Source organism: Mus caroli, unplaced genomic scaffold (assembly GCF_978045245.1).
Source record: "Mus caroli unplaced genomic scaffold, Mus_caroli_1 scaffold_1, whole genome shotgun sequence".
Lineage (NCBI taxonomy): Eukaryota > Metazoa > Chordata > Mammalia > Rodentia > Muridae > Mus > Mus caroli.
In genome coordinates this window covers 171,052,817-171,064,552 of record NW_028227256.1, presented here as the reverse complement: position 1 = coordinate 171,064,552, position 11,736 = coordinate 171,052,817, and the positions used below count along the sequence as shown (strand labels likewise).

The 11,736-nt window shown below is 39.8% G+C and overlaps 1 long non-coding RNA gene across 1 annotated transcript; it reads right to left on the bottom strand.

The window, feature by feature from the left end:
* Window positions 1-1,037: 1,037 nt before the first annotated feature.
* LOC110303828 (uncharacterized) lies at window positions 1,038-10,352 on the bottom strand. The gene is made up of 3 exons (XR_002378961.3): window positions 10,189-10,352; window positions 4,325-4,460; window positions 1,038-3,304 (listed from the first exon to the last, which is right to left on the bottom strand). It is a non-coding gene; the product is annotated as an uncharacterized LOC110303828 (long non-coding RNA).
* Between the last annotated feature and the right edge of the window lie 1,384 nt (window positions 10,353-11,736).

Sequence of the window (11,736 nt, the reverse complement as noted above, 5' to 3'; positions counted from 1 at the left end):
TATTGCTAAATACTTGGTTGCAGAATATTGTGAAATAAAACTGAAGCTGAGCTGGAAGTTTTCTCCCTGACATATGCTGTTTATAGTGTTGGAAGGTACTACACCTGCAGTTCGGAGAGAGAACTTATCAGTGGTCCTACCTAGCTATGGACTCCGTAAGCAAAAATGATGACTTGGTGGGCTGGTCTTGTCCACTGGTATAACAGTGGATTGATTATTGTTGGACAATAAACCAAAACCAACCATTCTAATTAAATTTGAAGCCTGTTCCACAAAAGGGAATTTCTGTAAATAGAGCTGATGACGAGTGTGGTGGTTGAAGTGGGAACAGCCCCCATAGGTTTGTAGATGTGAATGCTTAATAAGTACTATTTGAATCAGATTAGAAAGTGTGGCTTTGCTAACGTAGGTGTGACCTTGGTGGTGTCTTACTGGAGGATAAGGCTTTGAGGTTTCAGAATCTCAAGCCAAGTCCAGTGCCACTTTCTCTTGTGCTGCCTGTAGGTCAGGATACAGAACTTTCAGCTACTGATCCCCCACCAAATATGCCTGAATGCCACCATGCTCACCACCATGAAGACACTAGACTAAGCCTCTGAAATGGTAAGTGATCCCCAATGAAATGCTTTCCTTGGTAAGAGTTGCCATGGTCGTGATGTTTTTTCACATCAATAGAACGCTGACTAAGACAGATAAAGAAACCACAGCTTTATTTTTTTATTAGATATTTTCTTTATTTACATTTCTAATGTTATCCCCTTTCCTAGTTTCCCCTCCAAAAGTCCTCTATCCCCTCCCCTCTCCCCCACTCACAAACCCACCCACTCCTGCTTCCTGGCCCTGGCATTCCCCTATACTGAGGCATAGAACCTTCCTAGAACCAAGGATATCTCCTCCCATTGATAACGGACTAGACCATCCTCTACTACATATGCAGCTAGAGCCATGAGTCCCACCATGTGTTTTCTTTGGTTGGTGGTTTAGTACCCCCAGGGAGCTCTGGGTGTACTGGTTAGTTCATACTATTGTTCCTCCTATGGGGCTTCAAACCTCTTCATCTCCTTGAGTACTTTCTCTAGCTCCTTCATTAGGACCCTGTGCTCCATCCAATGGATGGCTGTGAGCATCCACTTCTGTATTTGTCAGGCACTAGCAGAGCCTCTCAGGAGATAGCTATATCAGGCTCCTGTCAGCAAGCTCTTGTTGGCATCCACAATAGTGTCTGCTTTGCGTGGTTGTTTATGGGATGAATTCCCAGGGTACAGAGCTAAATGAAGAATTCTAAACTGAGGGATAATGAATGGCTGAGAAGCACCTAAAAGAATGTTCACCATCCTTAGTCATCAGGGAAATGCAAATCAAACCAACCCTGAGATTCCACCTCATACCAGTCAGAATGACTAAGATCAAAAACTCAGGTAATAGCAGATGCTGGCGAGTATATGGAGAAAGAGGAACACTCCTCCATTGCTGGTGGGATTGTAAGCTAGTTCAACAACTCTGGAAATCAGTTTTGCAGTTCCTCAGAAAATTTGACATAGTTCTACCAGAAGATCCAGCAATACGACTCCTGGGAATATACCCAGAAGATGCTCCAACTTGTAATAAGGACACATGCACCAGTATGTTCATAGCAGTCTTATTTATAATAGCCAGAAGCTGGAAAGAACCCAGATGTCCTTCAACAGAGCAATGGATACAAAAAATGAGGTACATTTACACAATGGAGTTCTATGCAGCTATTAAAAACAATAAATTTATGAAATTCTTAGACAAATAGATGGATCTGGAGGATATCATTCTGAGTGACATAACCCAATCACAAAAGAACACACATGTTATGCACTCACTGATACGTGGATATTATCCCAGAAGTTGGAAAACCCAAGATACAATTCACAAAACACATGAAACTCAAGATGAAGGAAGACCAAAGTGCAGACACTTCAATCCTTCTTAGAAGGGGAAACAAAACACCCATGGAAAGAGTTATGGAGACCACAGCTTTATGTGAAAACCTACCACCGTTGTTTGCCTAGAGTAATATGTTGTCAAACTATCCTCTGAATAGTTATATTTAGACTGATTATTTCAGTTCTCAACCTTCATAATAAAAGCTTTATACCATGGGTGGCAGTTAATATAGAGACTTACAGATAGTCAAAATCCTGAGAATAAGTGACTGTTGAGATCTCAGTCCTAAACTGAACATCTACATCACTTCCCTGACCACACACCACTCATCAAGGCTTAGGAAACATCACAGAAGAAGGCGTAGGAAGAATGTAAGAGCCAGAAAATGGGAGGGAATTCTTTCAAAACACAGTCTTCAGGGTGTGCCTAGTCTATTGCATTCATAAACTCACTATAGCTGTGGTTATCTACAGAAGAAATTTACAACATTTCACCATGTTTGATAGACAGGTTCAGGAAGTTACACTCTTTAAAAGATTAGTAGGTATTGGGGAAGAAGAAGAATTTTCTTCGGTGGAATAGCCACATAGCCACTTGCCCATACTTTATGTTCATGTGTGTATCCATAATTAAACTCAGTGGCTCAAATACACACAAAAGACATCAAACCAAGAGGGGAACTTGCTGAGAGGATAAGGGGTTTAAGCAGCATAGGGAGGAATATATAAGAGAGGGTAGTGCATAATAAAAATTATCAAAATGTATTATACATATATGAAACTGTCAAAGAATTTTAAAACATAAAAAAATGATTAGCTGTGAAAGCAAATATTCAAAGAGTCCATTTTCCCTTGGAGGCTTTTTGCAGACCAAATCTTGGCTGAACTGTGTGCTGCATCTCTCATGAAAGAATGGCTTCTGCAGCACTTCGGCTTTGCAGAAGGGTCTCTCAGAACACTCAACCCAGAACAGAGCATCCTTCTCCCAGGGATCATCAGGACCACTGATCCCTGGATTCCCCAGAGCCCTTTCCAGGAACAGAAGAAGCTTCTGTGAAACAAGATGCTTTCAGAGATCCTTCTCTTTCAGAAACTTTGCAGACTTTTACACAGTTTGCTCCTGCTCCTAAAGCATGAGCGAGGGAGGGTCCTTCATCTTCTTTACCCAAGGCACTGAGATATCCCAGCCATGAGAAGCACCAAAGCTTTCAGTCCTGGAACCTCCTTGCACCTGCTATGTCCCGAGCTCTCTATGCTGCAGAAAACCAAGCACAAACTGTCCTTCACAGTCAATATAAAAAGTTGGAACCCCTAAAGCTCTTTCCACATCATTTTCATGATAAAGAGATCACCAGTACCTTCTCAGCTGAGTCACCATTCATCTTCCAGACCTGCAAATACCATAAAGTACAATATGAGGCATGAAAGTCCTTGCTTCCAAATCAGATAAATGTCAGGAAGGGCCTAGAACTGAAGACATATAATAATATAAACAAATAAAATTAATAGATAATAACATTAAAAGATAAAAAAATTATAAACAACACAAATGTTGGCAAGGATGTCAATGAATAAGATGGAACCTTCATACATCACCAGTAGGGATGTAAACTAATCCAGATGCCATGAAATTCAGAAGGGAGTTCTCTCGAATAGAAGAGAAGAGAAGAGAAGAGAAGAGAAGAGAAGAGAAGAGAAGAGAAGAGAAGAGAAGAAAAGAGAAGGAAAGAAAAGAAAAGAAAAGAAAAGAAAAGAAAAGAAAAGAAAAGAAAAGAAAAGAAAAGAAAGAAAAGAAAAGAAAAGAAAAGAAAAACAGAACATACATTTATTGTACAATTCAATTATATAAGTCTGGGCTATTGACTTGAGGGACTCCATGTTAGATCACAGACATAATATCACATGAATTATAGTGGCATTCACAATAGCTAATTCAAGGAACCAATGTAACAATTCAATAACCAAGAACATACACAAAGATAATATTCTTTTTGAGTTTGTGTGTAAAACATTTCCAGTCATAAAGAAAAATTAAGCTGTCACTTGCGGAAAACTTATGCAATCAGAGATGATCATACTAAATGAATTAAATCAGTTTCAAAGAGACAAATATCAGATGTTTTCTCTCATTTGTGGTTCCTAGGTTTTTATATAGACACATAAAATTATTGTATTTATGTATGTATGTATGTATGTATGTATGCATGCATGTATGCATGTATGCATGTATGACATAAAAGTAGAAAGGAAAATGTCGACAGGAACAAAGGGGACTGATGGAAAAGTGAAGGCAAAGGGGCTGGTGTTATTCCCAGCATACAGCATATTCTTGCATGAGTTGTGTTTTGTTTTTGTTTTTTAAATAAACCCAAACCATTAAACTATTCTCTGGGCTCTTGCCCCGCTCTCACCTCTCCACTATGATTTGATTCAACTCAAAGACACCACATTACTCGAAGGGCTTTCATTCTCCTTATTTCCTGGAAATCTGGGCCACTCTTCTTCATATCCTCTCTGTTCAGCCACATTGGACCTTAAATGGAGACTCTGTAATGGTAAAAATTAAATGTGAATGTGGGCTCCTTTATTCTGTTTCAGTATGCTCTGAGTGTGGCTGGGAGTACCTCTTTTTCTTTCGTCAAGTTAGCTTTAAAGTAATCAAACTTACTGTCAAGTGATCCTATTCATTAAAAAAAAAATAAGAATGAAATCAAATATGAGGCAATTGTTCCTCAAAAACCAACCAGGTGGGGAGGCTGAAATGATGAAATCACTAAACAGTTCATGTTTTTTCCTTGGAAAAAATCATGTTGCCTGAGCATTCCAGATCTTTTCAATGCTTTGGGTTCTGATATACAGACTTTATTTGTTCGTCCTACTCATAGCTGTCCAAGGGCATTTATACTGCTACTCCCAGAGAAGCCTTCTTTTCCTGGACAGTGTACTCCATGCTTCCTTCCTAGGACCATTGGGATAATTAGAAGGGGGCAGATGGCAAGGGATTATGCACATGTTAGCAATCCCAGAGCTGGAGAGGCTGAGATAGGAGGATTGCTGCAAGCTCAACCTAGAAGAATACAACCAAGGAGGGCAGTCTAGGCTACAGAATGAAGCTGTGTCCAGAAAGAGAGAGAGAGAGAGAGAGAGAGAGAGAGAGAGAGAGAGAGAGAGAGAGAGAAAGGAGGAAGGAAGTAAATGAAAGGGAGGGAGGGAGGGAGGGAGGGAGAAAAGGAAAGAGGGAAGGGGAGAAGGGAAGGAAAGATGAAGGGAGAGAGAAAAGGGAAGAAAGGATGGGAGGGTGAGAGGAAGAAAGGAAGAGAAAGACCAGATTGACCATACTACCTACACCCTTAAGGGATATTTTGGTACCCTAGAGTAGTAAAATGTAGCTTCTTTTTCAACTGTTTAAAAAAAATCCCCTCTCCAAAATTCTCATTTGCTGTGATCTTTGTTGTACACTTAGAAGGGTTTAAAAGTCAAACCTCTGGAAGAATTTTCAAGGAGTTTTTAGAACGGCTCACCTGAAGTAGGAAGCCTAAATACAGGTAGCATCCTCCCAAGGGTCAACATCAGTCTCATGCTGAACACAAAAGGAAAACGAAAGTTCACACCAGTGTTCATCTCTTCTGCTTCTGACTATGGATGTGATGTGATGTGATGATGTGATGTGATGTGATGTGATGTGATGTGATGTGATGTGATGTGATGTGGTGTGGTGTGGTGTAGTGTGATGTGACCACATGCCCCATATTCCTGCAATAGAGACTCTACCACCATGATGAAATGTAAGACAAAATAAACAAACCCTCTTTATTTACTTCTGGCCATGTGTTTTGTAATAGAAATGCTAAAAGTTTCCGTTATTTTATTTTGTCAATTAATGTACTTATTCATTAAAAATGTATTTCTGTTATTTTTGAGGCTGTAATATAATTACACCATCTCCCCTTTCTTTTTCCTCACTTCAGAACCTCCTACACAACCCTGCCTTGTGCATGCAATGACTAATAAATGTATTTTAAAGAAAACTATTATTGTTACTGATTTAGCAAATTAAAAATGCATATTATACTATAAAGCTACTAAGGGATAATTTGAAGGTAGTTCTTTAGTGTTTAATTCAAAGGACTTTAGAATTACTTTTTTAAATTTACCATATTGACCTCTTGTATAGTCTTTTCCTCGGGCTAATAAAAAGTGTAGTATCATTCTTTATCCCAAGCACTGGCGAAAGAAAGAAAGAAAGAAAGAAAGAAAGAAAGAAAGAAAGAAAGAAAGAAAGAAAGAAAGAAAGAAAGAAAGAAAGAAGAAGAAGAAGGGAAGGGAAGAAGGGAAGGGAAGGGAAGGGAAGGGAAGGGAAGGGAAGGGAAGGGAAGGGAAGGGAAGGGAAGGGAAGGGAAGGGAAGAAGGGAAGGGAAGAAGGGAAGGGAAGGAGAAGGGAAGGAGAAGGGAAGGAGAAGGGAAAGAGAGAAGGGAAAGAGAGAAGGGAAAGAGAGAAGGGAAAGAGAGAAGGGAAAGAGAGAGGGGAAAGAGAGAAGGGAAAGAGAGAAGGGAAAGAGAGAAGGGAAAGAGAGAAGGGAAAGAGAGAAGGGAAAGAGAGAAGGGAAAGAGAGAAGGGAAAGAGAGAAGGGAAAGAGAGAAGGGAAAGAGAGAAGGGAAAGAGAGAAGGGAAAGAGAGAAGGGAAAGAGAGAAGGGAAAGAGAGAAGGGAAAGAGAGAAGGGAAAGAGAGAAGGGAAAGAGAGAAGGGAAAGAGAAGGGAAAGAGAAGGGAAAGAGAAGGGAAGAAGAGAAGGGAAGAGAAGGGAAGAGAAGGGAAGAAAAGAAAAGAAAAGAAAAGAAAAGAAAAGAAAAGAAAAGAAAAGAAAAGAAAAGAAAAGAAAAGAAAAGAAAAGAAAAGAAACAGAAAGGAAAAAAAAGATACGAAAGGCAAAAAGAAGCTGGTGTGGCCATTATGGGCTTAAAGGACAAGTTTTCATCATAGGCTTTTGGTCTAAATAATACGCACTTTAGTTTTACATTTTTAAAATGTTTATGGTGAATTATGTGTGCATGTGATACGTGCTTATAAGTACATAGATATGTACTTATAAGTACCATGCCAATGAAAACCAGAAGAGGGTGTCAAATGCCCTGGTACTGTAGTTACAGATGTTTATCCACCACCCAGTATGAGTTTAACCAAGCTCAGGTCTTCCGCAAGAGGAGATGTGCTCATAACTGCTGAGCCACATCTCCAACCTCAAGAAAGATATTCCTAAAACTCAATGGATAGAAAAGAAAATTTAATGAAAACTAGAAAGTCACCTATTTGCATTACAATAAAAATAGGGACTATAAAAGTCATTATATGTAATTCAACTGTAATTATAAGAAACTTTAAAGCCTTAGATATATATGTTAGAAAAGTAAATTAAAATCAATTAATTGTGCATTTGTAAACTGGACCCAATAAGTTATATATATACCCAATAAGTTATATATAAAATATAAAGCAGAAATAGAAACCTAAAGAAATGAGAAAAGATAAATGCAAAGATTTAAACAACTAGAAAACAAATGTTCTTTAGAAAAACTAATAACACTTAATAAGTTGCTAATTAGATTGAACAAAAAAACCAAAAGTACAAGAAACATCTTTAACGTTTTAATGTGTATGTATGTTTGCATGTGAGTGGAGGATGGGAGAATCTGTACATGCATGACAGAGGGAGATTGTACACGCATGTGAAGGAGAAGCATGTGTGGCGGTGAAGGACCAGTCTGTGGATCTGGTTCTCTCCTCCCACCTTATGCATGCTTCAGTGATCAACCTCAAGACTCCAGGCTTGCACAGAGAATACCTCAACCTGCTGAGTCATCTCATCAGCCCCGGAATCTTATGGAGATGAAAAAACAAGGTATTCAGATAATTTTATAGCAGTGCTTTAAATTTTAAACCTAAAACAAAGAATTCACAAAACAAACCTAGCAAAACACCAGGAATCTGAGTAATCTGATGGAATAAAGTAATCAAATTATTTCAATACCTGCTCCCCGCAATCCCTTACCTACACTTTTACTGTCTGTGGTTTCACTCAATCATGGTTCAAATCATCAGAAAAAAAAAAGTTCCAGCAACAAACAATTCCTAGGTTTTAAACTGAGCACCATTCTGAGCATCATGATGTAATCCCTTGCTCTCCTACCCAAGCCCACCCATCCCTTGAACAACATATCTACACTGTATATGCCACTGCCTCAGCAGTCACCTACTAGCCATCAGATGGATTGCTGGGGTGTTTCGGTGCTTATGCTCATGGATCTCTCACCATACTTGAAAAATGTCCCCAAGCAAGAGGATTAATGACACCACAAATGCAGATAACCCCCCAAAGTTCCAGAAGATAATTTCTATCAACTGAAATGTTAATACACTATAATACTTTGACAGGAAGACTATGTTCATGTGACTATTATCACAGTATACTATGATTGTTCTATTGATTATTCTTGTTCATCTCCTACTGTGCCTAATTTACAAATTAAGCTTTATAGTAGGTCTTATGTGTGTGAAAGCAAAAGACAGAATTGGGAACTATTGATGGTTTCCGCATGCCTCCACTCCCTGGTCTCTAACACACATCATATGGATACCAGGGAAAGTAGTATGTGTTAATTTCATCTTTCTACCAGACAACCAACATTAAAACACTAGTCTTATTTTAATCACTTCTTCAGAGAATAAAAATGGAGGAACTTTATTTATTTGTTCAGAGCATCACCTAACAGCAGACACTGACAAGGAATGAAGCAATATGGGAGCTGAGTAATGCATCACAATCATGTTGTATTTGTTCTATGAATAAAAGAAATGGGGTTAACACTTTAAAATCAATCAACTTAATTCTCCACAATTACATAAATGGAAGGAAAACCATATCATCATCTCAGCAGATACAGAAATCCAGCATCCATTCATAATGATGAAACGGGTATCACTCCAACTCCAGAAGAGAGCTCTGTAAATGCATTGTAGAGCATAGATTTATTCTGCGGGATCATTTTGCACATACAAAATATATTTTGGCTTATTCCCTAATTCTCTGCTCCTTGGGGTAATAAAGAGCTGATTAATGGAGAACTTAATAACTGTACACAAAAGCCCTCTGTGAGGGGCAGTCGTTTCACAAGCTCAACAAGGCATTTAAAAATTAACTGAATGTAACAGGCAACTTGAAACACAAGCCACACAAAAGAAGCTCCAGAAATAAAAGGACAAGATCCTGATAACGATGCAATTCAAATGCCAGTCACATTTGTTTCTCGGTGCTTTGGACAAGGCTTGGTGACATTAAAGCACTTCACTCTGGGGTTCAGGGGTGAACTCTATTGTACTGATTTTAAAATACCAGCACTGGAGATTTATCTTAGATACAAGCAAGACACAGAATGGTAGACAGTTAATTACTTCCACAAAGAGCTAGCTGGACTTATAAAAGTAAAAGAGAACTAATTAAGGGGAGGAGAGGCCCCAGTGGCAAGGAAGAGGGGGGATAAGGAACTAGGAAGGGGGTGAGTGTATGCAAAGACTATGATATTCATGTATCGAGTTGTCCTGAAGACTTATTGTGTATGCTAACTGATATTTTTCAATTAAAAAAAAAAAGGAAAAAGTAGAAGTCTTCTTTTGGAACTCATCTCAATAGGTGCAGCAGCCCTTCCCCGGGACAGGTCGGAATGAGCCAGTGCAAGTCATTCGTGATGTCGTTCTTTACCAGGCTTGTCTATGGGCTTAGAGCCTAAGGAAGGTTTCCGCAGCAAACACCAGCAAGTGCTGGGGTAGACAAAGTTTTGGTGGTTTTGGAACCAGTATTTCAACCTCATTGTGCAAGCTGCATTCCCCAGTTCTGAGTCTAATGAGGTCCATTCCATGTCCTTGCACTACACATCAAAGGAAAGGAGCCTGCAGATAGGAAGTCAGGTACTGCTCACCAGCAAATTAAATTTCTGCAGCTTTCTCCGGCTGTAGAACCAACTTCACCTGGTAATCAATGTATTCTCTAGGGAATAAAACCTCTTCCTGAGCATGTTTAAGGAGACAAAAGTGAAAAATATTTACCCAACAAAATGTCAGGGAAAGAAAACACAGATCCGATCATTCAATTAACTGTTTCTTTCCCCCATGGTACCCCCTTATCACGCATCCTCCATGGTAAATAACCCCTCCAAACTCCAAGACCAGAAACCCTGCAGGCATGGATGGCATGGCAACCTGGAGAGGTGCTGAGGACCTTACCCTTAAAGTGGGAGCATCTAGCATTGAGCTCAGATCTTGCATGGCCTCCATGTACAGGGTGAGACGTGCAGGGTCTTATAGTGTATCAATAATTTGTGAACGATTTTTTACTTCTCTTCTCAGGTGCCAGGAGTTTGAGATTCTCAAATGTAGGAAGGGATGACCTTTGGCTAACAAATCGATGGTAGTTAATTATTAAAAAGTACCATTACAGTCTGTATCCCCACCTTCAGGGGCCTACATTCCAGTAATGAGAAGAGATCCAGAATCATTTGAAAGCATTCATATCAGAAAACGGCCAGAACATAGATGGATATAACAAATAACTCACTGTACCAGGAGCCCAGATTTGGAGGCCATTGTTTCTCACTCAAAGAATAGGTATTCTAGGCTTCTTCTGTCCCAGCCTGTTCTCTTAAATCCCAGGAGGGAAGTCCTGGGCTCTGGCCTTGGGGAGGAAGGAAGGAATCCTGAGGGCTGACATTCTTGCATTGTTCATCCTGCTGCCACATTCTCCCCTCCCCCTGCATGGTTTTCAATCCCTTCCCCCTCCTCTCTGGCTCCCACCTTTCCATTCTCTCTTTCTTATGCTTGCTGCCCGCTCACTGTATATTTCAAGATTGCTAGCACGGAGGTGGCTAGGAAGAAATGCACAGCCCAACTTTCTCTCAGAAGTTTATAATTTCACTGCACATTCAGTTAATGACCAGTTCTCCGATGGACCTCAACCCATCCTTTCCCCAGACTCCTTACAGCCATGTAGGAACCTCTCTTTCTCTTTCAAAGAACCATAACACCTCAGGCCAAACCCGCTTTTCCCTGGCTCACTAAAATATCATCCTCTATGTATTATGTACTGTGTTCGCTGGACACTGACTGTGGAAATGGAAATCAATCTTTCTGCCTGACATTATCCATTCCAAAAGAGACATGATGAACTTATCCTTCATTAGCTGCACTTGACTCTTCAGCTCCTTGTTGGTGCACACATCCCATTATATGTCATTACAGGGCTTCCCAGCCTCTTCTGTGTTCAAATCCAAACTTACTCAGGGCCTTCTGATTCTATAGAGATCTGTGAGACCTCAGAGCTCAGAACCCAAAGCTCTGTCGCTTACCTCTCATTTCCCGGTGCTGTCTTCTCTGGGAAAAGCATCATCTACTGCTGCCCTCAAACCAGGAGCTCAGGATAAGCAACAGGACAAATCATTTCTGCTTCACAGGGGCAAGGTGAAGTCGTCAGAACTGCTGACATTTCACAAAAGAAGCTGTGCAGACGAAATAATGTCTGGGGAAAATGCACTCAGTTCGCTATTGCCTCTGGAAATATCCCTGACAATCTTCACTTTAATAGTTTAAATTTAATCACCTTGGCTTCTGTTCTCAAAGCTAAAATCTCAGTATTAATAAATGAATAAAGGGCTATCGGTACCAGCACCAACGAATATGGTAAGTGCTCAAAAAAACCTGAAATAAATAGATATTTCCTACATGTTGCCACATACTGCTTCTTTTCTAATAAACGTTTTAATATGTAAAAACAAAATG